Source organism: Furipterus horrens, unplaced genomic scaffold (genome assembly GCF_987537825.1).
Source record: "Furipterus horrens unplaced genomic scaffold, mFurHor1.1.pri manual_scaffold_7, whole genome shotgun sequence".
NCBI lineage: Eukaryota > Metazoa > Chordata > Mammalia > Chiroptera > Furipteridae > Furipterus > Furipterus horrens.
In genome coordinates this window covers 83,964,548-83,991,719 of record NW_028327177.1, presented here as the reverse complement: position 1 = coordinate 83,991,719, position 27,172 = coordinate 83,964,548, and the positions used below count along the sequence as shown (strand labels likewise).

Here is a 27,172-nt window from a genome sequence, read left to right as displayed (position 1 = left end):
CCCTGAAACTCGCCTCATCCAAGAGACTTATTATTTAGCTCCATTCTGAGTGCCCCTAGTACTCCATCTGATGTACTGAGCATACCCTGAATTTGGTCTGGTTGGAGCCTCTTCATTCCCCTTTATTATAATTTCCAGACCATAAAGTTCAAAGAGGTGGTCCAGAATATTGGACCCATAAAGTTTTTAACACTATAAGCCAACATGTTTAAACTGAGTGTTTCCATAAACACAAGTCCAGACATTCAAGTTTTCTTGGAAAATCAGAATATCTGGCAATATTGAGTCCACATTTCTGTGTGGCAACAGTTGGTTTGCGCTGACTAGCAGCTGGCTCTTTAGACAGAGCTGTGCTCTCCAGATCACCAGAGTCTCTGCCACTCCCGTTGCTTTGACCGCTTCCTCCATCAGCCACTTGTATCATTTGCTTGGGCTGTGTAATATTTATTTATTGCCAGCAATTTAGACTAAGCGATGCGACTAAGCAGTGCTCCTCAGCTGTGTGTCATGCACACTCACGTTCCACGTCCTTCACTGATAGGTCGCCAGATTTTGATCAGAGTATAAAACATACGTTTGTTAAAGTCCAGTATACACAATAGTGCTTTGGTTTTGTCTGTCAGAAGGAACAGTGAGCTGTGCAGATGGGTCTGTGCTATACGAGTAGGATACAATTTGCTGAAAATAAGGGGTGAAAAATTTAGCCTTTGTTGAAAGCTCAAGTCAAAAAAAATAAAATAAAATAAGAAGTGATGAAAGCCCAAGCCAAAGAAAATTGGAATATGGGAAAGCTTTGCTTTCTGAGTGTGTAAGAGCACAGTTGGGGCAAGTCAAAGTGCTAAGGGGTTGACAGGGATAACGAGGGACAACTATGGCCCTTTAAAGCAGACTTTCTCAACTTCAGCACTGTTGACATTTGGGGCCTGATAATTCTGTGCTGTGGGGGTTGTCCTTGCATTACGGGATGTTTAGCAGTGTCTGTGGCCTCTATGTCCCAGAAGCCAGAAACTTAAGCCTCCTCTCCTTGTAGACAACCAAATGTCCTCTGGGTGGCAGAATTGTCCTTGGCTGAGGACCACTGCTTTAAAGATGTGGAAGGCATTTGTAATATAGCGGTAGTTGTGCTCTAGTTACCATTGGCATCTTTAGTGCTCCTTTTAGTCTGAATCTTTTCCAACACCTGCTTCATAACATATTTTTCTAAAACATGCAGTATTTATTTCACAGACATTTTAATGCAATAGGAGAGCGTTTGAGATATTCTTTCTCCCTCTACAGTCAAGCCCAGCTACTAATATCTTTCAGTAGAGGCTAACTGACAGCCTTCTGAGGGGACAGCTCAGGGTGCAGGAGACCTGGGCTCTCACTCCTGCACTACTCAGTACCTCTGAAAGCCTGGGCCAGTCAATACTGCATCTGTGGCTGGTCTAGAAAATGAGCAGCTTGCATCAGATGATGATCACCATGCCTTCTAGGTAAAATTCAGGCTGTGAGTCAGAAAATATTGTAAGATTTCTGAAGCCTGAACAGCATGTGTGTATATACACACACACATTATGTTGGTTATTCCCTTGTCTGAGGTCAAACTTTTAATAGTCAAGATCATTTAACCAGAGCATACCATATTTTTTCACCCTATTAAAATGAATGACTTCAATAAGGTGTCATGTAATGTCAGGTTCAACTTCAGGGAACGTGTAAAGGTGCTTTAGATGAGTTAGTTTTCTATAACTGTGCAACGAATTACCACAAACTTAGTGGCTTATAACCACATATAGTCATTGTCCCACAGCTCTCTAGACTAGCGCTCTGGTTGGTGTGACCGGGTCTCTGCTCGGAGGTTCACCAGGCAGCAGTCGAGGTGTGAGCCAGAGCTCTGCTCTTGTCTGAGGGTCCTTTCCTGTGGCTGTATTGATATGTTAATATCAAGAAGGTGATTTGTGACATGTATTATGATTTTTAAGAAACTTAAAAGATTTTGTCACTGAAAAGTACATCTTGTGGTTTTTATAACGCAGTGGTATTGTTAGAATCCTGGGATTTATATTCAGCAACTATTTCCTAGGAGCTAAAATTTTACACTTGTAACTGTCAAAAGCACAACTATTTCCAAATGATCTTCATTTCCCTCCCCCAAAATAACAATTCATAAGCTAATTAAGTGTCTTGGACTATCATGCCTGTATTTGGGGTTCTCACTGATGTAAGAAGTTTGGAGCAGCAGTGTCTGGACTTCAGGATGGAGTTCTTTTCCATTATTAAGTTATTGCTATAATTTAAACATATAGGACAGCTTGTCTTTTTTTTCCCCAAGTGGATCTGCATGGTTTTCTTCCAAGGTGGTTCTCTTAAGAGCCACATGATGGGATAATTTAATCTGTTGTGTAAAAAATGAACTAGTTAGGATTTTAAGATTATATTATCAGACACGAAGTTTATATATTAAGGACAGAAAGATTCATAAATTTGAGTAACCCTTAACCCTCCCCATGTGACTTATGTTATACTTATGGGCTTTGACTTAACACTGATAGATTTTGTAAGCACCAGAAGTTGTGATTACAAAGACTGAAGGCAGAGTCACAGCCAACTTCGGGGAGCTTACAGTTTTGAGGTAGAAGTCAAGAGTAAGGTTAGAGGTTGTAGAATCGAAGTTTGTGAAGTATATATATATACTATATATAAAGGACCTCATATATATATATGACCTCCTATATATCAAGGACCTCATTTTATAATTTGAGTCTGATATAATTTTTATGGGCAATGATAGCAATCTGATATATGATGCATCTCACCAGTCTGTTTATCAGAACACTTCATGTGCTTCACTGGGCAGTTTATTTTTCATATGATTTGGAGAAAATGAAATTAGATAACTTTTGTTTGAAACAAGACCTCTTATCTAGCATTCTCATACCTTCCTGATCTCTGATTAGTGAGCTTGTTCTTGTAATTATTTCTGTCTTTCACAGTTGATTTCACTATATTGGTTTAAAACTGTTGTCTAATCTCCTGTAAGTGGGTGTTCTTTGTGAGTATATAAATACTGTAGACAAAATGGAACCAATATGACATATGTTTATAATATAAGGGCTCAGTTAAACTGAAATCAGTGAACTGATATCAGCAATTTAATCTCCAGTGGGCTTTTAGAACAAATAATTGAGATTAAACCATTTGAACTTTTTGGGGGATAGTAAAATATATAGAATATAAAATTTTCCATTTTAACTATTTTTAAGTCTGTAATTCAGTAGTATTAATTACATTCATAGTGTTGTGCAACCATCACCACTATCTATTTCAAAAACATTTTCATCACCTCACATATATACTCTGTAACTATTAAGCAATTTTCCCCTCACTCCAAACCCTCATAACCTCTAATCTATTTCTTTCTGTCTCTATGAATTTACTTATTCTAGATATTTCATATAAGAGGATTATAAAATGTTTGTTCTTGTGTTTTGCTTATTTCACGTAGTACAATTTTTTTTCAAGGTTTATCCATATTGCAGCTTGTATCAGAACTTCATTTCTTTTTGTTTTTGAATAATATTCCATTGTATATATTACATTTTGCTTACCCACTCATCTGTTGATGAACACTTGTGTTGTTTTCACCTTTTGGTTGTTAGGAATAATGCTGCAGTGTCTTAGTTCATTCAGTCTGTGTAACAAAATACCTCAGACTGGGTGGATTAGAAACAGCAGAGATTTATTGCTCACAGGTCTGGAGGCTGAAAATCCAAGTTCAGGGTGCCAGTGTGATCAGGTGAGGGCCGTCTTTTGGGTTACAGACTTCTCATTGAGTCATCACTTGGCTGAAGTACCTAGGGAGCTCTGTGGGGTCTCTTTTATACAAGAGCACTGATCCCATTCATAAAGGCTCTGCTTTCATTACTTAATCCCCTTCCAAAAGCCTCATCTTCTGATGTATCACATTGGGCATTAGAATCTCAACGCGTGAGTTCTGCGGGGACACAAACATTCTGATTGTAGCATGCAGTGACATTGGCGTAGAAGTATCTGAGACTCTGCTTTGCATTCTTTTGGGCATATCCCTAGAAGTGGAATTGCTGAGCCATATAGTAATTCTATGTTTAGCTTTTTGAGAAACTATCAAACTTTTCCACAATGCCTGCACCATTTTACATTCCCACCAGAACCATATGTGGGCTCTGATTTCTCTCCAATGCTTGTTATTTTCCATTTTTGATTATAGCCATCCTAAGTATGAAGTGGTATAAACCACTTGAATGTTTAAAAGTAAATTTAAGATAGTTTATGAAAGCTTTAAACTTTGTTTAAAAATATCCTGAGTTCAACAATTTTTAAACATTATTGTATTTTTAAAATATTTTACATAAAAAATTGTTAGACCTTCTAATTCTTTTATATGTTAACATTGCTCATTTTTATTCCAATTGTCATCTTTAAAGTGTGTGTAGCACAACAACAAAAATGTAAACTAATGAAATGGAAACATTTTTTGGAGAAAAAAAGGAACTTCTTATAAATTAATGCCAACCTGTTTTCTAACCATGAGAAACTAATTGGGATTCTCCAAACAGGTCATGTACATCTGCTTATACCAGTCATTCTCAAAGTGTGGTCCATGGACCAAGAGCATCAGCATCAGTATCACCTGGGAACTGGATATAAATGCAACTTCTCAGGCCCTACCTAAGTCAGAAATTGAGGGCTACAGCCCAGAGTCTGTGTTTTAATAAGCCCTCCAGGTGATGCATACCTAAGGTCATACCGTTCTCTTCATTTGGTGCATTCCATCAGCCTTTACAGCATCGTGAGAGATCATGCGCCTTAGCCCAGCTGCAGTGACACCCCTTAAAGGATGGCTTCCCTCTCCCTGCACCCCAGCCACCTCCTGCTTGGGGCTCCCTGAATGCTCTCCTGTGGAGTGCTGATACTTTCTTGAGTTTTCCCTCCAGTTCAGAAGCTCTTCAGTGTAGCAATTTCCATCTCTTTCACTTTTTCATCTTTCAAAATGCTTAACAAATTATAGAGATTCTTTAAAGGTTTGTTAATTTGAACCATATTCCGAATGAGTGGGGAGAGAGTACCAGCTGTTATTTAACCTGTGGGGTAGTGGAAACCATGGCAAAGGTGGTTTTAAATTTAGAAAAAAATTTTTCTTGTGGGATTTATATACACTTTCTTGATACTTAGCTTCCTGCCTATTTCATTGTTTTTGCCTTATTTGAACAGTGTTATGATATTAAGAATTCAAAATTATCAGAGGAACTTGCTTCTAAATACAAGGTTGTCTGAACTGAACTTTGAAGATAGTTGGATGGGAGGTGGATTCTGACATGATTTCATTTTCATCTTCAGAGTTTAAGAAAGTGTCCTTCATAGAGGGAATCCTTTCTGTTGATATTATTTCACTGTTCAATAGTTCAATACATGCCTTAGATTTTTTTTTGATTGGGTACTTCTACCCAGCATAATTTAACTATACCATGGTTGAAGATATCATCTAACTTTTGGCACGCATTCTGTTGTTAAACAAGTAATGGGATCTGTTGAGTAGGAACAATTTTTCTTCTACGCTCTAGGTTCTTTGGCCTAGAAATCAAATTAACATCTCAGATTAACAGGAGAAAAAAAACCAATTTAAATACATACATACAGGGGCCCCATAAGAATATGAGACCCACAGGCACCCAGGCCAAGCAAGGCTAAGGAGCAGGGGGTAGGGAACTGGAACTTCAAAGGGAAGGAAGACAATTCACTGGAATTTGGGAAGAGCAACTGTTTGGTAAACAGTGTTAGCCATGCCATGAAGAAAGAGACAATGGACACAGAGGCCAGCCTAGATCCTCCCAACCCACCACACCTCACCTAGCCCACATTCTTTGTAGTTATCTCTGATGATAGGTTCCTTTCAGGGCCAGACCCTTTGTCTAAATTCTTTTAGGCAATTAAAGGGGAGGTAATAAGTCCTTCCTCAGTCTTTTTGGGCCATGATTGTCTTTAGCTCAAAACAGACCACATGTTAAAGTGACATATTCTGGGGGGACTTGTTTCGAACCCCTACTGATCCATGTTTTTCAATTTCTGGGATGAAAATTGAAACTTGGTCTGTGGTTGCCCCAGTTTTAATCTTGTTACAGCTGCAGTGAAGTTTTCTTAAACCTCTCTTCAAACCACAGATACACTTTCTTAGCTTAGGCTTCATAAAACCTCATAACTGAGGCTTCATTGGAGTCGAGTATCTTGCCTTTAACAGACTTCTAGTGCTCTGTTTGTTTCCCACAATTTTCTGCATGTTTGTCTCAAATGAACCATAAAATGATTCAGTGCCAACATGTGGTTTTAGTGAGAAATAAGCATGGGCAAATGAATGTTGAATTAGAATCTGAAGTTTTATACATATACCGTGACTTTAACTTCTAAGTCAGTTGATGGCTCAGCACTCAAGTTGGTGTTATCAGTTACTATACTATATTTTTTATTCTGTGCAACAATTATTTGGGGTATATATTAATGATTGAAAATCACACATTTGTTGATAAACAATTTTCTGCAAGTTTTTAAAAGTACATTTCTAGCCAGGTTTTATGATTAAGTAGGAACAGCTCTCTTCCAGAGCTCTTTTTTACCTTCTTGGCTTTTAAATATTACGGTTAATAGTGCATTAAAATGAGTTTCAAAATTATTTCAGTATTATAAAACTTCTTTGCAAAGTTCCTCTTGAAAATAAGGCTTCTGAAGCAGGAATTTACTCTCATAGCTGCTCTGAGCATTAGGATTAGGCACAAGTGGAGATTCCTTTTCTTTCTTCCCTCTCTGTGGTAGAACAGCATGAAGCTGGGCAAATGTGTCTGTTCCCTCAGGGGAGTCTTGGGATGGGAGGTGACAGGGGTTGGAAGGAGTGATGAGAAAAAGAGAATTAATAGATGCCTTTTACAGGTGTTGCCTAATCTAAAACCATATTTTCCAACCAGCTTTACAACAATAAAAATGATATTCTAATTTAAAAATAAAGAAATAATGCTTTATATCTAAAGAAGATGGCTTTAATTGTAGAAGTTCATTTATAAGCCCAATGTAAGCCCAATTTTGTTTCTTTTGCTCTATATTTTGTCTTAGCGTTTAAAAAACACTAATTGGACTAATGTTTTGTTTTTACATCATGATATATCCTCTTCAAAGTATTTGGTTTTTTAGATCAGTTTTATTTAGGTATAATTCACCTACAATGTATTCGTTTTAAACATACCTGTCAATGGGGTTTGACATATTCATACAACTGTCAAATAAGACAGAGATAAAGAATAGGTGTGAACAAAATAGTAAATATTTTAGACTTTTTTCCTGTCATTACCTTAAGAGTTTATTAAGGGCACTTACATAGGCATGTCCTGGACAGTGGTGGGATGCCTTGGGTTATCCTCCTTGCAGCATGGCAGGTGCTAAGGGGTTATATAGGACAGGGCAGGATGGTTGGGGGACTGGGGTGTGACTTGCCCCAGAATAGGGGAAAAATACTTACCACACTTTCCCAGGGTTGGACAACAGCCCCTTCCAGGAAACAGCACAGACCAGCATGCTCTGGGGCATATGTGGAAGTGGTATAGATGGGCCACATGGTGTTTATTTTTTTTTAAAGAATTTACTTTAAAAAAAAAATTATTTATGTTTGTTTATTTTATTTTTAGAGTGGGGGGGGGGGAGAAGGCGAGAAACATCACTGTGTGGTTGCCTCTCACTTGCGCCCCCAACTGGGGACCTGATGTGCAACCTAGTCATGTGCCCTGACTGGGAATCGAACCAGCGACACTTGGCTCGCAGGCCAACACTCAATCCACTGAGCCTCTTCCTTTCTTACCACACTCCCACCATGAGTTATGATGGCTGGGGAGGGTCAGGTGGCCTAGCATTCTAGAATTTATAGGTTTGGAGCTTCTCGCTTCTTTCCAGCTTAGTTTTACCATGTCATAATGCAGGTACTAAAGTTCCCGTCTATGTTATATGGACCCTTGGGTTTATTTCTCTGTGTCTTTTTTAAACAACAGTGTTCTTTTTATTTTTTTTTTTCTTTACACAGAAAAGATAAAAGGCTTCCAAATGAATTTTTTTAAATGAATAAAACAAGTAAGTTCATGGTTAGTCCTGCAGATTAAGCATTGCTTTGTAGTTTATACAAGTAGAAAATGTATGCATCATTCTGCCTACATTATAGCAATGTGTTTTTAAAGTTTTGAACTTTTGTCAATTGATACTCTTATTCTTACTTAAATAATTATATGACTTTGATATATGTGTTTGTGTGTGTATATATATATGTATACACACACACACACACACATATATAGAGACTCATACCCCAGCCTATATGTACCCCTCACACACACACACACACACACACACACACACACTCATCCCCTTTTGCCATTTCTGTAAATTCTTTGTAGATACTAGTTTGTAAATTTTTTCCTAATTTTGGACCAAATTTGAAATAGAGTTACTTGGCAAACCCACAGCACCATCTGCCTAACTTTCTTATTTTTCAGGTATATAGGTAACAATTGGAAATGTAGAAGAAGACCAGTTCTCATCTTTGTTATTAAACTGGTGGCTGAACTAGGCTGGTCATGCTTCCTATGGTCCTGAATCTGACTCATCTTCTCAAGGGGTACCACAGAACTGGTGTTCAGGGAAGAGCCTTTTTGAAATAAGGAGTTGCTTCTGCAGCTGTTTAGTGTGGGGAAGGGGAGGGAGGTGAAGGGGGTACACAAAACTTCAACCTTGGAATTTGAGAGGAATGAACTTTAAAGCACAGGACATTGGTGATTGAACTTCCGGTGCCCCTTCCTGCTATGCTCTCATTCATTTCAGCTGCCACAGTGATCATTTCAGTGCCCACAGGGACCAGGCCCTGTGATTGTTTGTGAATATGGAGCCAGTAACTTATTTAGTGGAGTAACATTTGTTAAAGTTAGTTCTTACAAAATTTTAAAATACCGTTAGGCTTCTTGAGGCCAAGGACCTTGTTTTAATCATCCTTTACTCCAGGTTTTACCTTAGCACTGGATGCATAATGAGCCTTCAGTACATGTTCATAGTGTTAATGGAGACTGAATTAAACTAAGTCTTTTTGAACTTTCATATTGAGTTTTACTTAAAGATTTTTGTTCAATAAAAATACTTGTACTTTTTAAAAGGGCTCTTAGTTTAGTTGTTATTCATTCTGTGACGACTAGTCCCTCCATTCATTTCTTTCTCATCTAATTTAATGATGGAAAGGCAATAATAATTTAGTCATAAAGAAAGTAAAGGTAGCACTCGCCATTGGCTCAGTTGGAGCATCATCCTGTACATCAAAGGGTTGCAGGTTCAGTTCCTAGTCAGGGCACATATGTACCTACATTGCATGTTTGATTCCCAGTCGGGGCACCTGTAGGAGGCAATCATTCGGTGTTTCTCCCTCTCTGAAATCAATAAACATATCCTCAGATGAAGATTGAAAAAACAAAAGAGAAGAAAGTAAAGGTATTAACATGTAATAAAATCTTTTGTTGTGTCAAATTAATAAATATAAATGTGTTTTATTAGAAATTTGATTGAAACAGTTAATATTTTATGAAGGTATATTATATTTTTTGTAGTATTTAGTCACTCCTTGTCTCTTATTAACAATTTTAATTAGGAAGAAAAGTTCTTTACATATTTTAAAAATTATGTTGATCTTTCTTAGTATTGTGATGGGGTTGCAATCCTATCATAATGGTATGGAAAGAATAAAAGTCATATTAAAATGCAAATTCAAAGAATGAGTTACTTCATAGAAAAGGTTTTCCTTATAGTTAGACTTCAGCCTTTTTTTCTCTGAAGTTTTATTCAATATGAAAAACTAATTTTAGGAGGCACTCCTCAACTCCTCACGTGAATCAGCGTTAGACTTTCATGGTCTTAAACTTGGTGTATGTGGTCTAACACACTACCTACCAATAAGTAGGAGATCAGCTGTGGCGTGTGTGTGTGTGTGTGTGTGTGTGTGTATGTGTGTGTGTGTGTGTGTATTTGTGAACAGCTCACATCTCAGGTGGTTCATTGTTATTTTGTTTAATGATGAAACTAAAAGATTCGCCCTTTGATACACTGCAGTTTCTTATTTAACAACACCTCCATACATCTACTCATGCTCAAGTCATCTACATTACTACATTTTTACCTTAAAGAAAACTTAGTGTTTAAAGAATGGCTTAGCTATTATAAGAGTAATACATTCTTTAATCAATAAAAATTGTGTTACTAACACACCATTGTTATTGGAGGAAGATGGGTCTGTAAATAGGTTCTTCCATGGTATTGCAGGAAAGGAATTTCAGGGACATAACGTATAGGAGGATTTTAAGTGATAGTGGTAAAATTTATTAGCGCGCCCTTGAAATGGCTGCTTCACTCAATGAGGCACTTCCTTGGCAGTTCCATCAGCAGAAGCTGGTTGACATTGTAGATCTGCCCCTAGATACACCATGCCCAGTGCCTCATCCTGACCAGGTGGTTTAGCTCTGTCTTGCCACAAGAGAAGTCGAGCATCCAGGGCTGCAGGCCTGCACTTATCCCTGTTAAACCCAAGAGGTGGCCAGGGCACAGAGCTGCCATGCTATCATTCCAGCATCCAAGGCTCCAGTAGTCTTGCTTAGTTTCTATTCCCATCTCGCTGACAATCTGTGCTGAACTTCAGCCTATGCAGCTGCTGAAGAGACTTTGTTAAGCTTCCCTATATTTCCTTGGGCTTGGGAGAGAGCAGGCTTACTCTCAGACTATCCAGTCTCTTTCCTGGCTTTTCCCAGGTTTGCTTCCTTACCCATTTTATATTTTCCAAGATTTCCCCAGGTTTGTTTCCTCCCATTTATGATCTCCATTTTTGGCTTCTATTGTGCATACATATAGTGAAAGGACTTTCCCCTTAACCATTTCTCCCTCCCCCCGTTAATCTGGGGCAGCTCCCCAGAGTGACCATAAAGTGTCTTTGCTGCCTACTCTAATGCCCAGAGTGATTGTGAAATTGTCCTTTGTCCTTTCCTAGTTAGTTTGGATGGTTCTATCTGCTCCCTTCCTTTTTGTTAATATCTAACTAACTACCTACTGTAACGTTTCCCCCTTGAAGAACTTTGGGCCCTTGCAATCTTACAAGGGTAAATGGATGGAGATCTCATTTTCTATAACTTCTGTAAAGTCCAAGCTAGTTTGTTGCTGTCCTTGGACGGCATCCTAGGTGGTGTCTAGAAGATGGCAGTACTGGACAAGTTGGCATCCCTGTTGTGAGGACATCTGTAACGTGACAGCTTCTCTTAGATGGGAGGCATTGATTTTACTGGCTGTTGATTCTATATTTTCTCATCTTAAAAAGAAACTTTTAAGTCCTCAAGGGGTTGGCAGTCATAGGTGTGTTTATGAACGCCCTTATATGGATTCTCCTGGGAATACTCAGAAGAAAAAGGTTTAATACTAGACAGGTGAACCTTGCTAGTAATTCCCTGGAGTTTCACAACTATTTCACTGCCTCAGTTATTTAGTCTTGAAAATAAGTCAGTTCAGTTAAATTGTTGAGTCTCATCTCAGGAGGTGGTGATGCAGACGGGCTCCCAAAGTGAGACCTATATTGTGCAAACAAGCAATGGGATATTTAATAGAGTGTATGTCTATGAAAGTAGAAGGAAAAAAGCACAAAGGTTAATGACCACAGCAAATTACAAACCAGTTTCTCAGTCTGTAAGGTGAGAAGATTTTTAGATGTAAAGGCTCAAAGTTTCTTTTGCTGGAATAAAAGCAAGCAGTGAAAACCTAAATATCTCTGGTGATGTCATCAGGTCTTCAGGTAAATTCTGTGTGGTGTACACAGTCTTAGGGACAATGTTTTAGTTTTCAATAATTCCAAGTCAAAGGATGGGAGAAAAATAAAACTTTAGTTTGGAAGGTTGAAAAAAATTAGACGAATTCAGGATCCAGTTCAGTTTATAGGTGAAAAAATAAAACTTTGAAGACAATCAACTGAGCTAGAGTCTAATATCCACAACTGGCCCTTATAATTTCTATTGAAATACAATTTCTCTCCATAAAATCAACCTTATTTTTATCAAAGAGCCAAGTTAAGACCAGTTTATTTACTGTATTAAATCCAGTTTCAATTCAGCCTGATTATTTGCATACACACAACAAGAATAGCAATCAGTCATATGGGATCTTTAAATCTGCTTTACTGGAATCTCATAAGGAATTTCCAGATGGAGAGCTTTAATTAACCCCTTAGGGTGAAGAAACCAAGCCACTCAGTTGCCATCAGGCCTTGGAGGACCTCAAGTTGAGGTTCCCCAAAATGTCTTGAGGTACTTTTTTGCCATCTCTTACCTGGAAAGTCTGCCATGAACCATGTAAATAAGCAAGGGGCTTTTATTGGCTTCCAAAATCAATCTTCATTCCTTAAAGATTTCTAATGACATCCAGAGTCTAGGCATGTCTCTCTCATCGCACATTTCAGTCAAAGTTTTGGTTAATAAAACCACAATTGGAAACTGGTCTCATGTGTAAAGAAAACAGATTCTTATTGAATTCATGCAAACAAACACATTGCCATGACTCACTTGTTAAGAGTTGCCAGATTCTGGAGGGATCAGGTAGGAAGAAAAAATATAAAGCGTAAGGAAAAATCCTTGTCTTTTTAACAGAGTGAAAAAGAATCAAACTCCAACTCTGTATTAAACAACTAAAAAAAAAGCAATTAGCATTCTTTAGATTGGCAAACACACTTCATAACTTCAAGAAATATAGGTTTCTCTATTGGCAAACATACACTTTTAAGAGACTTAGGTCACTACCCACATGTTAGCAAAGGACTGACAGATTTATCAATCCATTTGTGGCATGTTTCTTTCCATCTAGGTACGTTTTTTTTTTTTTTTTTTTTTTTTTTTTGACCTTGTGGTAGAACATTTATTTATTTCATGAAACACTCCAAGTTTAGGTTAGTGGGAAATAATTTTAACCAAAGAATTGTACATTTTTTCCCACACATCTTGCTTTACATTAGGAAATGATGTTGTGATCCATTTCACTACATTACAAAATATTTACAAGAAAATACTAAAAATAAACACCAAAGGCAATATGGGGTGAAATAAATTGTGGCACCCCCCCACCCCCTGCCCCCAATATCTACTCCAGTGCCCACAGCACACAAGAGAATCAGAACAAATAAGTAACAAAGATTCCCCTGATCACAAGTTTCCGAAGAACTGGAGTGGAAAAGAAATGGGACGAAAATGGTGGCATGAAAGGGAATGGGCGTCAGAACTGCCTCAGCAACCAGCCTATTCTGAGTGAAATACTCTCGCATGTGTAGTGAATTCTGAACAAGGCTAAACTTTAAGATATTCCTTCAACTGAAATAAGAAAATACCGTGACAGTCAAAGTAGCTCTTTTGCCCATTTCCTAAGAGCCTCTTTCTCCACGAACCAATGATGTGAACAGAAGGGTGTTCAGGCATCAAAGTTGTCACAGCAGCCCTTCCATCTCCTTCATAAAGGCTTCATACACATCATCCTTAGTTTGTACTGAGATGGGAACAGACGGACCAGATTTGGGGGCTGCTTTGGCAAGAGGCACAGCAGAATCATCCTCTGACTTTCTTTGGGGAGCAGCAGTAGCTCCTTTATTCTCCCGACGGACCCTCAGTGCGGTGGGCACGAATCGAGTAATCTCTGCCTTGGGATTAGTGATCTGTGGCTTGGCACTGATGGTTGCTGTGGCTTTCTTCTCAATGGTGGCTGCGCTTGTGTCATCCGCCTTGGGTCGCTGAATCAGGTTGGGTGGAGCACTTAAAACTCCTGGGTTTGGCAAGGGGGCCGGTGGGAAAAGCCCAGGTGGGGCAGGTCCAAGTGGAGGCACCAAAGGTGGGCGCATCATGCCAGGACGAGGTGGAGGGATACCTGGAGGTGCAGGGGGAGGTAGCCTTGGTGGGGGTCCCCGAGGAGGAGGGCCAGGAGGCAGACCTGGAGGTGGACCTGGGGGAGGGCCAGGGGGTCGGCCTGGTGGAGGTCCTGGAGGTAAAAGTCGGGGCAAAGGTCCTCGGAGTCCTGGCATTCCAGGTGGTCTCAGGAATGGAGGAGCTCCTGGAGGTGGTCCAGGAGGAAGGCCAGTAGGTGGCCCAGGTGGCCGTAAAGGTGGAGCAGGAGGTGGTCCAAGAGGAGGTGGTCCTGGCATGGGAGGTGCTTGTATCTGAGAAGGGGGAACAGACTGTGGGGGAGCTTGTTGCTGTGAAGCAGCAGATGTGCCATCAGAAAGTGAGTCCTCTTTATGCTGTTTTTGTGATTGCTTTTCTGCTTCAGAATCATCAGAATCACCTTCATCATCATCCTCTGAAAATTCCTCTACTTCCCTACCCTCCTCGGGGATTTCTTGACCTGCCATTCGAAGCATCATGGCTTGAAGAGGAGTCAGCTCCTTAATGTTCTTCTTTTTCTTCCTTGACTTCCCAGGCATATCTGCAAATCGTACACTCAGACCTGATTTTTTTTCTTCACTGGTGTTTCTTTCATTATCATCTCGGTGCACAAATTCATCCCCTTCACTCTCTCCATCTGATCTGTCAGAGTCACTGTCATCAGTACTGTCATCATGCTTATCTTGATCCATGTCCTCAGGATAGCCATCATCTTCGCTGGTGCTGGAAACATCGTCATCATGACCCCGTTGAGCAAGTTCAGGACTATATAACATGTCTTCATCTCGCCGACGAGAGGGAAGATCTAGAGCGAAGCCCACTTTACAGCCATACATTTGCAGGACTTGAGGAGGAGGTGGACCAGGGGGTGGCCCTGGAGGTTTCCTGCCAGGGGGCAATCGTGGAACACCATGTCCAAGAATAGGAAGAATAGAAACTCCCCGAGTTGGAGGTCCATAGGCTGAGGTCTTCTTAAGGATGGAGGGAGGCTGGGCCCCAGGAAGTGGAATGTCCTGGATCAAGATGTTAGAAGGAGCATGCGGCATATCTGGCAAAGGAATACTATCCACTTCCACATGCTGAGCATTCTTGACAGCATCAAAATACTGGCTCAGTTGAGCCCTCTTCTGTTCATATTCTACTTCTAGCTTTCTCAGTTCTTTGTAAATATCTGGATTCTCTTTTTCATAGAGTCGTAGGATACGCTCAAAGGTTTCACGCAGCTTTTTACGCTTGTCTTTCAGCACCTTCTCATTTAACTGGGGCTGCTGCACTGGGTTAAACTCCATTTCATCCAATTTATCCATGTCCCGGATAATCTGTTTGGGATCCTTCATCTTCAGAACTGCAGCTCGTACCATCATGCGCTGTTTTTTGTTCTTTTTTAATTCTCTCTTCCGGGCTTCTTTGCGGGCTTGGTCGGTGGGGTTCATAAACTTTCCACTCTTGGTGGATGATGTAGATCTCCGTCCCATGTTGACAATCTGTATGGTTCACTTCCGCTGGACTCTAGGACTGTGAGAAGCCGAAGGGGACGATTCTCGGCCTCTTACTTCGCAGGGGCCTTCACCTCTGCTCCCGGCCAGCTACCGAGCAACCGCCATCTTGAAACCTCGCGCCCCTCCACCATCCCGTATCATCTAGGTACGTTTTTATAGCTTACAGGCAGTACATAGCTTAGGGTCATTTCTGAGAGCCATAAAGGCCTGGATTAGTGGAATCTTCATCCTTTTCCCTGGGACTGGCCAAGCAGGTCTAGCTGTAAGATAATATTAAAATCAATGGTTTTATGCCCTGACTCTATGACTCAGTGGGTTAGGTGTCATCCCATAGATTGAAAGGCCAGGGTTCAAATTCTGGTCAGGGCACATGCCTGGGTTGCAGGCCAGCCCCCCACTCCCGGACTCCCCATTGCTACATTGGGGTACATGTGATTTCTTTTAAAATCATTATTTTCCCAATTGATTTAATATAAACCTTTCCATTTCTGTAAGTACTTGCAAATAAAGACGTTTTATTTATTGTTTACCTGGGATATTAATGAGGGTTGTTGTTTGGGACATTTTTGCCTTGGAGGCATGATTTTCCATGTTAAGTTGCACAATTTAGGGAATTGGGTGCTCTGGCTCACGCAACCCTCAGACATGGGCCCCAGCTGGTGCTCTGGCCAATAGCAGCCCACAACACACTGAGCCACTTGTGGGACATGGTCCTATGGCCAGGGTGGAGGTAGAGAGGAGAGCTGGAGAAGCAGGAGCTGAATGAGAGCCTGAGGGGCTACTGTAACACCATTATGTTTCTCCTTACAAAGTATTCTTTTGTAGATATTTGCATTTAGATTTGCATCAGTAGTTTTCCATTTGTTTTCTAAATGGTACCATTTAAAATGTTTTAAGAAAATATTAACATTTCCTTATTGGATTATGAGAAAAGAGTATCTTTATGGAAAAATCACCCTATGAGCATGTGATTTACAATATTGTTTTCTCTTGGCTAACCTCTGTTAAAATCCAAACTATATGCAGTTACTTTTTTTGGCAAGTTGAGTTAGAATTAGTTACATATTATAACCTATTTGTAAAGTATATAAAGTGCTTCAGACAGTGCCTGGCATATAGGTGAGCACTAAGGATTTGCCATTACAATTATCTTGATGTAAATGAGGGAAAAAGATAGAAATGAAATGCCTTTTTTGATTTTACATTGAAATTCATATTGTGAGTGGTCATGATAAATTTATAGTTTAAGCTCTTTACAAAAGATGTTCTATATATTTAATTTGCATGTATGTCATAATTTTTTTCTATGTTTCCTTCTTTTGTGGTTTCTATAGATTTTTAAAAACATGTCACACCTAAGAACATCTTCATTTCCTTAAAATTCTACATCCTTCTGTTAACCAAATTACTTAGAAAGTTTTATGCCTCTAAATGGTACTCAGTTTGAAAAGCAAAGGATCATTTTCCCCAGGAGGAAGCTATAGTGTGTCTTAATTAATAATGAAGAATGTTGCAGTAAATTTGCTTTTAAAACTTTTCCCCATTTTTTCCTCTCAGGAGTAAATGTGTTAGGCAAAACTGGGATGAGTTTCCATTAGGGTTTATAAAGGAATTTTTCATTATAAAGGAATTGGATATTTATTATATTTTAAAATATAAGTAAATTGAAAGAAGAAAACCATTAAATCACTAAAAGATAGTTTTCTGTTTTGTGGCACATCATTCTTTTTTTCCCCTCCGCTTTATTTTATATTGATTTTAATGGAGATTATGTCAGCTTCTGGAATTAATAGATATGGCATTTTATTCTTCTAGTATGTTTTTTTCCTGAGATCTACTCATTTAAGAAATATTTATTAAGAATCTTCTATATGCCAGATGTTCTTTTAGGGAATTTGATTCATTAAGATAGCACACTTCCACACCATGTTTAACTTCCCTACTTTATCCTAATCATGTACTCTACTCCTGACTTTAGGAGTTTCCAGTGAGTTGGCCTGACAGATAGGATGTGGTTTGTGACAGAAATAAAGCAGTGGTTGCCTTTCACTAAGATCTGCGAAACTGTACATAGAGTAGGTTTGGGGGGAAGATCAGAAGTTAAGTTTGGACATGTTTAATTTAAGATGTCTATTAGACATCCAAATGGAAATGCTGAGCAGGCAGTTGTGAAATAATAGAGAACAATATATTGGTCTCTGTTTTTGGTTTCTGCACAGAGCTCCTAAAACCTTCATGAATTCCTAAGCAGTAAGAGTGCTAAGAGAGTCTTTTGTTCTAATATTTTGTCTTTGACTCTAGTTCCTGAGGCATTGCTCCTAAATCCCTTTGAATTTCCTGGGTTAAAAGAGTGTTTTTTGTTTTAACGAGGCCACTTTAGGTGGATTCCTGGATAGCTGGAGGGTGAGAGCTGGTCACTGGAAACACCAAGCCTTAAGGTACAGCTTGGAACTTGCCACCTAACCCTCCATCCTCTGGCAGAGTGGAGAGGGACTGGAGATTGAGTTAATGCTCAGTCATGCCTACTGATTAAGCCTCCATAAAAATCCCAGTGTACAGGGTTTGACGAGCTTTTCCATTGGTGAACACATGCACATACCAAGAGGATGGTGCACCCCAACTCCAGGGGAATAAAAGCTAGAGACTCTTTCAGATGTTGCCCTCTGTGTCTCTTTATCTGGCTGTCATTTGTATAACAAAAGTTTTCTCCTGAGGTCTATGAGCTATTATAGCAAATTATCAAATCCAAGGAGGAGGGTCATGGGAACCTCCAATTTGTAGCCAAGTTGACTGAAGTTGTAGGTAACCTGGGCACCTACTTCTTGCATTTAGCGTCTGAAGTGGATGGCAGTTTTGTGGGACTGAGTCCTTAACTTGTGAAGTCTTCACTGACTTCAGTTAGTATCAGAATTGAATTGAATTATAGGACACCCAGTTGGTGTCACAGAATTTCTTGGTATAGGGAAAAAGCTCACACATCTGGTGTGAGAAGTGTTGTGAGTATGGTAGTAGCATTAGAGTGAAGGAGAAACACATGAGCATTTTTCCTATAGTACAGGGAAGAATACTGATGTTCTCATCAGATGTGACAAGATGTCAGCTAGAATTTTTAAAAATTTTCAAGATTATTTAATGTTATATATGTGTATATATGTGTTTTAAATGTTATATACATTGTAATAAAAGCAAATATATAACATTTATATGTATTTATATATATTTATATACAAGGTGGGTCAAAAGTAGGGTTTACAATTGTTTATATGGAAAACAATACAAAAATTCATAAATAATACAAGAATAATCTCTGTGTTTCATGTACTCATAACTGTAAACCTACTTTTGCTCTACCCCGTGTATGCTTCTCCTATTATAGATACTGTGCCTTGAGATATTAGCTAATGATGATAGTATATTATACATATAAGTATGTAAGTGATCCTGAATAAGTAGACATACAGTCGGGTTTATTATTATTGTTTAGTCAGCAGAGTACACAATCAGAACTTGCAGGCTACTGGTACACTCATATAAACTTTTACTCTTTCAGTAAGTTAAGTGAATACCATGAATGGCTTTATTTATACTTTCTTTCTTTTTTCAGCAAGCCTAACTCAAATATGAAATTACCTCATAAGAAAATCCTTTTGAGATTAGATTAACCAAACTCATATGTGAGGAATCAGAACCAAGGTATAACCACCAATCTATAATAATTAGTCCTTCAAGAATAGAACCCATCAGAATACCTTTCTGGTCAGATCTTTTTGGGGGTAGAAACACAAAACAAGAACCTGCTATATGCCAGATGCTATTCTAGGTGCTTTGATAGATAACTCGCCCCCTCCCCTACCTCATCCTTCACTTCTAATCTTCCTGACTTCTAAACTCCTTCACTTCTAAACTCTTGACTTCAAGAGTTTCCAGTGAGTTGGCCTGACATATATGATGTGGTTTGTGAGAGAAATAGGCCAGTCAAGTTTTGTGGGAGTTTGTAAAAGTGTTACTTCAGTCAATTTTTAGTCCTTGGATTTATTATATATAATTTAGATATAAATATATGGTACATTTTAAGGGAAGAGCCTTACTTAAAACACTTATTAATTATCACTTCAGTTTTTATATCTATAGACAATTCAGCAGTATTTTATTCTATAACTTCAGTGTCATAAAATAGTTTTTACTTCGAGCATATTATTGCTTTTAAACATTTAAAATATTAGTTAGTTTTTCATTTTATAGCTGTGTAAGTTTGTTGTATGTCCTTAATTTTTAAATAGGAAACCACTTAATTAAAATGTTATTATAGTGAGCTTCCAGCAAGATGGTGGAGTTGGTAAATGCTGTGCTCGCCTCCTCCCAAGACCACATCAATATTACAACTAAATTATAGAAAATCAATCTGGAGAACCACCTGAAGAGTAGCTGAACAGAAGTCCTATAACAAAGAAGCCATGTTGAGAATGGTAGAAGGAGATGAGATAAGAAACTGGCTCGACCCACACCCACGTGTGACGGATGAGAATTGGGAGGGATATCGCAGCTGCAGAGGTCCCCCCTGAGGAGTAAGCAGTCCCAGCCCCATACCAGGTTCCCCAACCCAGAGTTCCTATGCTGGGAAGAAGAGCCCCCATAGCATCTGACTGTGAAAATCAATGGGGATTCCATTAATCCGGGTGAGACTGAGGGATGCTGGAAACCCAGATGTCCTCTTAAAGGGCCCCCACACATACTCACTTACAGATTTATCCTAAACTCTAGTGAAGAGGCAGCATCTCCAAAGGCACCAGAGACACACAGGGAGGTAACTGAGTTGCGTGGCTTCAGGGCAAGAGCTGGAGGGACAGTTGCCATTTTTCCTGTGCTGAGCCTTCCTCCCACATAGCCAAATATACATCTGCATTAACCTGGTGAACACCACATGCCCCACCCTGATGATTTTCCTGAGACCCCTACCCCACCCAACTTTCATACCACTAGAGACTAGAGACTCAGTGGCAGCAGGCAGCAGTGGCCCTCAATGCAGTCTTTTTTAAAAACTCAGATCTGTAGTCCCCAGGCAGGTGGTGAGTGCCTCTTGCTGAGCAGTGGCTCTGTGCTGATGCCAGATCAAAATCTGCATTAACCTGGTGAACACCACTCACCTCACCCTGAGACCTCACCCCACCAACTCACGTACCACCAGAGGTTCTTTCAGCAGCTATGCTTTATATGCAGATGGCAAGTGATGCACTATGCCTTTTGCTGAGCGGGTCCAGACCCAGTAGTGGTGGCAGCTAGCATCAGTTTGGTTTGCAGTATGGCCTCTCCCATGTACCTTCAGGCCCAACACATGCAACTACCAACCTCAGATCAATTTGTAGCTTTTACCTGGTGGCCCAGGGCAGGTTACAGGCAACAGCTGACATTGGTTTGCACTGGAGCTTCTTGCAAGAGGGCCCAGAACCAACAGAGCTGGTAGCTGGCTTCAGACCAAAACAGAGCACTACCCAACTAGCTCCACAAGTGGCACATCCAAGGGTGGTCTTGGCAGGCACCAGAACCCCGCTAGGGAAAACCTCAGTGGGGTCAGGTCCTACCCAGCAGCTCATGCACTCTGGTCATGGACAGTCCTCACCGTCAGCCTGAGAGTCAACCCAAGCATTGATTTGCCAACAGCAATCAAGGCTCAACTACAACAGGAGGGCACATGCAGTCCACACAATCTACACATGGGACAATACATGGTTAGGGAGACTGTGCCACTGCCCCCACTGAACATCTGCTACATAAGGCCACCCTGCCAAGACTGGGCAAAGTAGCACATCTACCTAATACATAGAAATAAACACAGACAGGCAGTCAAAGAAATGTCCCAAATGAAAACTAGTTGAAAACTCCAGAAAAGAAACTAAACAAAATGGTGGCAAGCAATCGACCAGATACAGAGTTTAACTGAAATAAAGAATGCGCAATAGGGAATCAGCAGCAGATTAGGTGAAGCAGATTGAATCAACAATGTGGAAGGCAAGGTAGTAGAGAACACACTATTGGAAAAGCAAAAAGGAAAAAGAATTTTAAAAAATGAGGGTAATTTAAGGACTCTCTGGGACAACATCAAGCTTAAAAGCATTTGCATAATTGGGTTACCAGGAGGAGAAGAGAAAGAGCAACGGATTGAAAACCTATTTGAAAAAATAATGACTGAAAACTTTGCTAATCTGGTAACGAAAATAGATATACTAGTCCAGGGAGAACAAAGGGTCCAAACAAGATGAGCTAAAGAGGCCCAGACAAAGATGCATCATAATTAAAATGCCAGTGGTTGAAGTCAAAGAGAGAATCTTAAGTAGCAAGAGAAAAGCAGTTAGGTATCTACAAGGGAGCTCCCTTAAAACTGTCAGTTGATTTCTCTACAGAAACTTCGCAGGCAGGAAGGGATAGGCACAAAATATGCGAAGTGATGAAAAGCAAGAACATACAATCAGTACTACTCTACCTGAGAAGGCTATTATTTAAAATTGAAGGAGAGATAAGAGCTTCCCATACAAGAAAAAAAGGCACTGCCACCACCTAGTATTATAAGAAATTTTAACGGGATCTCTTTAAGGAACAGAAGGACAAATAAAATAAAATGAAATAAAATAAAATAAAATTGCAGTAACTATACCTATCAATAATCTTTTTTAATGTCAATGGATTCAGTGTTCCAATAAAAAGAGATAGCAGATAAGAAAACAAGATCCATACATGGGCTGTCTACAAGACAGTTTGCAAGACACACAATTGAAAATAAAGTGATGGAAAAAGATATTTCATGTAATAGAAAATTAAAAAAGCTGGGCTAGCAGTATTATATCAGATAAAATAGACTTTAAAACAAAGGCTGTAAGAAGAGACAAAGAAGGACATTTCATAATGTTAAAGGAATTAATCTAATTAGAGAATATAACCCTTGTAAACATTTATGCATCCAACATAGGAGAACTTAAATATGCAAAACAAGTATTGATGGACATAAAGGGAAAGATGGACAGTAATACAGTCATAGAAGGGGATATTAACACCCTATTGACATCAATGGCTAGATCTTCCAGACAGAAAATCAAAAAGGAAATAGCAGCCTTAAATGACAAATTAGGCAAGATGGATTTAATTTATAAAGCATTTAGCTTCAAAGTAGCAGAATATACATTCTTTTCAAGCACACATGGAACAATTTCCAGGATAGACCAAATGCTATGCCACAAAACTAGTCTCAATAAATTTGAGAAGATTAAAATCATATCAACCATTTCCTCCCACCATAATAGCATGAAACTAGAAATCAATTACAAGGAAAAAATTGAAAAACACACAAACAGATGGAGGCTAAATAACATATTAAACAATGATTGGGTTATAAAGGGGACTAATGAAGAAATCAAAAGATACTGTAAGACAAATAAAAGTGAAAACATTCTGACCCAAAATCTATGGGACACAGTGAAAGCAGTCATAAGAGGAAAAATCATAACAATACAAGACTGCCTCAAGAAACAAGAAAAATCTCAGATAAATAATCTAACTTTTCCACTAGAGAACTAGAAAAAGAACAACAAATAAAGCCAAAATGAGTAGACAGAAGGAAATAATAAGATTAGAGTGGAAATAAACTCAATAGAGCCACCCCACCAGAAAAAAAAAAAAAAAGCAAAAACACAAAAGATCAATGAAACCAAGAGCTGGCTCTTTGAAAAGATAAACAAGATTGATGATAAACCTTTAACTGGACTCATCAAGTAAGGAAGAGAGGGACTCAAATAAAATCAGAAATGAAAGAGAAGTAACAAGTGACTCCACTGAAATACAAAGGATCATAAGAAAATAATACAAATATGCCAACAAATTGGACAATCTGTAAGACATGGTTAAATTCTTAGAAACATATAATCTTCCAAGTCCAAATCAAGAAGAAACAAAAAATCTGAACAGACTGATTACTACTAACAAAATTTAGTCAATAATCAGAAAACTCCCAACAACAAATATTGTGGACTGGATGGCTTCATAGATGAATTTTACCAAGCATTCAAAGAAGAATTAATACTTATTCTTAAACTTATCAAAAAAAATTAAAGAGTGAAGTCTCCCAAACTCATTTTACAAGGCCAGTGCTGTCATGATTCCAAAGCCAGAGAAAGACATTACAAAAAAGTATAGGCCAATATCCCCGATGAACATGTCCTCAACAAAATATTAGCAAACTAAATTCAGCAATACATTAAAAAGATCATACACTGTGATCTTTATTCTTGAAATACAAAGTTGGTTTAGTACATACAAATCAATTAACATGATTTATCACATAAAATTAAGGGTAAAAATCATATGATCATATCAATAGATTTAGAAAAAGCATTTGACAAATTCCAGCATTCTTTTTTGATAAAAAATCTCAGCAGAGTAGAATAGAGGGAGCATACCTCAACATAACAAACCTGCAGCCAACATTATCCTCAATGGTGAAATGCTAAAAGAGTTTTCCTTGAGGTCAGGAACAATACAGGGATGTCCTCTTTCACCACTCTTTTTCAACATAGTACTGGAAATCCTAGCCACAATCAGACAAGAAAAAGGAAAGGCACCCATATTGCAAAGGAAGAAGTAAAACTGTCATTATTTGCAGATGACATGATACTATGTATATGTATAAGAAAACATACGGAGCAAATGCTTTGATGTTGCTCTTAGTAATATTTAAAAAATACATCTCCTTGGGCAAGGGAAAGAAAAGAAAAAAGGAACAAATACGACTGCATTACACTAAGCTTTTGCACAGCAAAGGAAATCATCAATAAAATGAAGAGAGCCTACCAGATGGGAGACCATATCTGTCAATGATACATCTGCTAAGGGGTTAATATCCAAAATTTATGAAGAACTCATATATAGTAACTTAAAACCAATTAAAAAATGGGCCAAGGACTTTAATAGATGCTTCTCCAAAGAGGACGTACAGATGGTCAATACAGTATTCCCTCACTTGTTGCGGGTATTATGTTCTAGACCCCCCTGTGAAAGGTGAAAATTTGCGAAGTAGAAACCTTACATTTATTTTAGTATTTATATATATTTTAAGGCTTTATAAACTCTTCCCACACACTTATAAACCGTTCCCAGTCCCTTATTAACCTGTCCCACTCCATTACTAACCTTTTCCACGCTTTTATAAACACTACTTATGTTCTTAAACATCTTCTGCACTCTTAAACCTACGTAACTTTAACAGCATACACATGCAGTACTGCAAAATCCCACAATATAGCGAAAAATCCACGATAAATAATTAAATATAATATTTTAAAAAATCCCGCGGCACATTGAGGTCGCGACAGTGAACCGTGATATAGAGAGGGACTACTGTACAGACATAGATGCTCAACATCACTATCCTTAGAGAAATGCAAATTAAAGCCACACTGAGATATCTTCTCACACCTGTCAGAGTGGCTATCATCAATAAACCAACAAGTGTGAATCTACTCAATCTGTACTCAGCAGTCAGGCTTAATAACTGCAGGGTGGGGCAGAGTAATTCCTGTGGGTGGGGCTATTGCTTCCTGTCATGCTGATGCCACTTGAAGGGGACTGCTCTGCCTGAACGAGATGGTTCCTGCAGTATGGGGGATGACTCAGCACAGGGATGATGACAGCTGCTGCCTCAGTTCTCTCCCCAAAGCCACCACCCCCAGACTCACCTTAAGCATCTCAAGTCCACTCGTTGCCCCCCTCCTTTTTTTTTTTTTTTTTTTTGCTCGAGCCCAGGGTAAGTGGCTGCAAATGAAATTTATGCATTCGCCCTTTAAAAGGCTCTCTGTGTCTCCAGCTGACTGTCCCAGACAGACAGAAATCCCGCTGCTTTTCAGAGCTGGATATTATCTGGGTTTCTTCCTGGCTCCAGTGCTGTAGGCTGGGGAGCCCAGCTTGGGGTTTATATCCCACACTTCTCAGGGGGAACCTCCCTGCCACTGAAGTTTGTCTCCAGCACTTCAGCTGCCTCCTGTGGGAGCCCACCAGCCCTCTTGTGCTTCCTCTGCACTCTACCAGTCATGTTGTGATGATGTGGTTTCTTCCATCTGTCCTTGGTTATAAGGCATCTCTCCAGCTATTGTTCAGCTGGTTATTCTGTATGAGTTCTCTACAAGTTCTCTACAACTTAATTGTAATTCCAGTTTGGTTCTGGGAGGAGGTTAGTGTAGCTTCCACTTAGTCCTCTGCCATGTTGGATCTCCTAGAACATTTTTTTAAATTAGCAATTCACACATCCACCACCATGTTTGAGAGGACCCTTTCTTTGCCTGTCTGCCAGAACAAGTCTTATCAATTTTGCCATTCTGATTGATGTTAAACAATACCTCCTTCCTAGTTCAGTTTGCATTTCCCTGAGTTTGAGTGTCTTCTTGTTTATTGGTAACACTGATCACTGGAAATTGCTCTTCTGTGAATTTGCCCCTTTTATGTCCTTTGCCACTTCCACCCCCTGGATAGTGATCTTGTCATTTTGTAAGAGCTCTTTGTATTTATAAATGTTAAGCCTCTGCCCTCTGCATTGGAAATATTTTCCCCAAAGCTATTATCTATTCTTTTACTTTTCCGTTGTTTGCTATAGAAATTTTTAATTTTTTATGTAGTCTTCTACATAAAAATATGCCTGTCTTCTCATTTTGTAGCTTCTGGGGTTAAAGTCTCCTTTGTCTGTATCATGAATGCACTTAAATTCTCTTTAGTTTTTGCAGGGTTCTTATCAAACAGTTTTTTTTTTCCATTTAATATGTGTAGTCTTTATTTTTTGTGCCTGAAATAAGATGTGTCCTGTTTTCTTCCAGTTGCTTTTAATGTATTATGCTAGCACCTTTCCCTAACTTTGTATAAATAAAATCCTCATATCTATTGAAATTTATTACTTGGTTCACTATTGTTAATAGTTTAATCTACTTTTAGACTAATAATCACTTGATCTGATTAAAACAACTTTATAATATATTCTGATATATGAACCTAGATTCTTCTTCTCCCCCAACCCACCCTTGCTCCTCTTTTTCAAAAAATTCTTAGCTATGCATGGGCATTTTTCTTCTATGTAAATGTTAAGATCAGTATACTGTTTTTACTTTATTTATTTTTGATACAGAAGAGAGACTGACAGCTTTCAGAGGGGAGAGGGTTTGGGTCTGGGTGAGGAGAAGTGTGAAGGGATTAAGCAAAGAAAAAAAAAAAAGACTTACGGACGCAGACAACAGTATGGTGATTGCCAGAGGAAATGGGGTGGGGGGGCAGTGTTTGGGAGAAAGGTAGAAGAGAGTATAGGGAGAATAAATGGTGATGGAAGGAGACTTGACTTGGGGTGGTGAACACATAATACAATGTACAGATGATGTATTGTAGAATTGTATACCTGAACTCTATATAATTTTATTCACTAATGTTGCCTCAGTCAATTCAATAAAAAACGAATATGCTATTTTTAAAGACATTTGATATTTTAAAGAGTATGAAATTTATATATTAAGCTTGGGAGAACTGACAAGAATGTAGTATAGTTTCTCCTTTTTTTTTTCAGACCTTTTTGATGTCCTTTGATACAGTTTTATAGTTTTTTTCATATAGTATAGGTCTTATGCCCCTCTTATTGAATTTATTTCTAGGTATTTTCTAGTTTTTGTTCCTATTGTG

General features: G+C 38.9%; 1 protein-coding gene and 1 pseudogene across 6 annotated transcripts in view; one reads left to right on the top strand and one right to left on the bottom strand.

Moving 5' to 3' along the window:
• The window catches only part of SLC25A26 (solute carrier family 25 member 26), a 159,669-nt gene that overhangs the window by 77,717 nt on the left and 54,780 nt on the right, over positions 1-27,172 (top strand). The window lies entirely within an intron of this gene.
• LOC150004728 (WW domain-binding protein 11 pseudogene) lies at positions 13,179-15,601 on the bottom strand (annotated as a pseudogene).